Source organism: Belonocnema kinseyi, chromosome 7 (assembly GCF_010883055.1).
Source record: "Belonocnema kinseyi isolate 2016_QV_RU_SX_M_011 chromosome 7, B_treatae_v1, whole genome shotgun sequence".
Lineage (NCBI taxonomy): Eukaryota > Metazoa > Arthropoda > Insecta > Hymenoptera > Cynipidae > Belonocnema > Belonocnema kinseyi.
In genome coordinates, this window is record NC_046663.1 from 134790956 (window position 1) to 134793825 (window position 2870).

The window sequence follows — 2870 nt, forward strand, 5'->3', positions numbered from 1 at the left end:
TGAAAGAGAGAGCTCTTCTTAATATTTTGACACCAAAATCATGTCGATACACCTTACCGACTGCGAGTAAAGCCACCCACGCTTTAACTTGACAGACTGTAACTTACGGAACAATCATTTTATTCTTTGAAAGACTTTCTAGAAATCTTGTTGAAAATTTTTACATTCTCATCCAAAATGAGAAGGTATTAGTTTTTTCTGAAAAATGACTTTTTCGAATTTTATCAAATGTCGACGTTTTGAGGCTCCTTGAGTCAGAAAAACAAGTTGTTACGTCGGTATCTGTCTGTATCTTTGGCGTCTACGTCCTCGTTATTATTGATGTTGTGGTTGTCTGTATATCGGATAACTTTTGAAAAAATAGTCGGATTGGATTGTGCTTTGATACACAGATTTTTTATTTTAGGAATTGTATGTAAAAATTGTACTATTTTTATTTTTATAAAAAATATTTTTCTTCAATTAAATTGTTGCAATAAAAGTGTTTCGAAGAGATTTTTTAAAAATATTTCGGGGAATAAAATTAGCATTTATAGTTCGACAAAGGTTTGTTTTCTTTACCAAATTTGGCTTTCGTCTAAATTTTTCGAGTTGTTTTTACTATAGAACAATTTACGTTTGTATCTCGGGCGAAGAAATCCATTCAATTGTTTGACAAATATTCTTTGTAAGTCAACATTTTTCACAAAAAATTACCTCGAGTGACCTTCAATTATAATTTTATAAACGTGAAAAAACCACATGTCAATGTTTTCTTTGAAAAACATAATCTCTGAGTGGCAGAACGAAATCGGAAACAATAAGAGTCCATTTATTCAGGAACAAGCTTTTTGAACAAAAAAAACCTTGAGTGAACCTTTAATATATATATTTGTTAATTTTTACAAAAATCAGGCGTTATTTTCTTACAAAAAAAATTAAAATAATTTGTGGGGGTGACAAATGACCAAAAAATTAATAAAACTTGAAGTTGTACGATTTTAATTTGTAACTAAATAATTTGAAATGTTTCAATCTAAAATTATCGAACACTTTCCATTCAAAAATTCTGATATATTTAAATAGCTTTAAATTTGAAATTATTCAATATACTGAAGACTACAAATTTAAAAGGTCTCAACCATTAAGGCTTTAAATATTTTTGAAATTGCTGTTCTGGAGACTAAATAACACTTATTCTTTTATTAAGAAATCACAATAAAAATTGTTAAAAAAACTTTTTTAAAGAGTCTTAAGACCCTTAAAAAAGGTCAGAGGTTTCAATAGTTCAATATATATGATAGAACCTCTATAAATTTGAAATTAGTTTATAGTTTTTCATGTTTGAGCTACAATGATTCAATTTTAAAAGTTATAAATTACAATCGTGAAAAATAAATAGAATGTTTTAATTAATTGATATTTAAAACAAAAAAACTTTGTGTACTTCAATCTAAATGCAGCTGCAAACATTGAATTTGAAATGCGTCGAATTCAAGGTATATTTTAAAAAGAAAACTGAAAACAGAGAATCCACTTTCAAAAGAAACTACTAAGTAAGAAAGTGACTCGCTGGATTGCAAATGATCATGGAAAATTGTGTATTTTCCTATTTTTAATTTTTAAATTTAAACTTTTTCATGCTGTTACAATTTCGAATTCCATAATGCAATTTTGACCTAACAATGAGTGTTGTTTAAATTGTGTTGGCATCTTAAAAGAGTATAAATATTTCTTAAATTAGTTTTTAAATTTTCGGAAGTTTACCTTTTTTACACACCTAGATGACGAAAAAGCCTACCCAATGTTTTCAAATTTTAATCACTTATTTTCTAAGAGAAAATCACCCTCGTTTACCAGTGACTGAAATGAATTAGAAAAAAATCGTCAAGACCCAAGAATAAAAATTAGATGTACAGCGAATTTTTTAATTTTTAATTGAGATTATCTTTAACTTTATGATATCGAAAAATTCCATACACATTTCTTTTCATCAATACAGTAGGAAAAAATCAATAAGATCTAGCGCCAAAATTATAATTAGAGCAAATTTTCTGTAATTCTATGGGGACGGCTGAAATATCCCGAAAAATAAAATTCCCGAATCGGTAAAACTCTCTGTCCCGAATAATAAAATTGCATAACTAATAAAATTCCTGGACAGTTTATACTATTAACAAATTCGAAAATTCCCAAATAATAAAACTCTCAAAATAAAATTGTTTCTCAATCAATATTGATTATTTATTAAAAATACGAGAATAGAATATTTTTATCAAATATATTTTTGTTTAATATTTAAAGTGTTAAAAATTATTGTTTGAATTTAAAATTAAAATTAGACGAAAATTTTACCGACGAATTAATATAAAAAAACACGCGTTTTTTAATCAACATTTCGATTTTTCGGAAGAACTTTTGTGATTTAAACAATACTATATACATTTTCAACCGAAATATCTTATCCAGAAATATATTTTGTTTTAATTATTTCTATTTTAAATTTAAACAATAATGTTAAAACACTTTAAACATTTAAAAAGTTGTTTCTTTGGTATAAATATTTGATTATTTCAATTAAAAAATATATTTGCCAAAGAAAAATGTTTTCAGCAATTGTTTATCTCGAAATTTCTTTCTATAATAGTTTTTTTTAAATTAAAAATATGATTTTCAATAAATTTTTTTGTATAATTAAAAAAAAGACTACCGAAAATCTGGATCAGGCTTCAGATCTGAAAAAATTCAGTGATATACATACATGTCAAACTTTTCTTACCTCAAAAAATATTTCTACTGCTTTAGCGTCATATTTTACGAAGAATGAGAAAACAAGAATTCGACTTCGTAGTACGGTGAGAGCAGCACCTCGATAGGGCAGAAAATGTGAT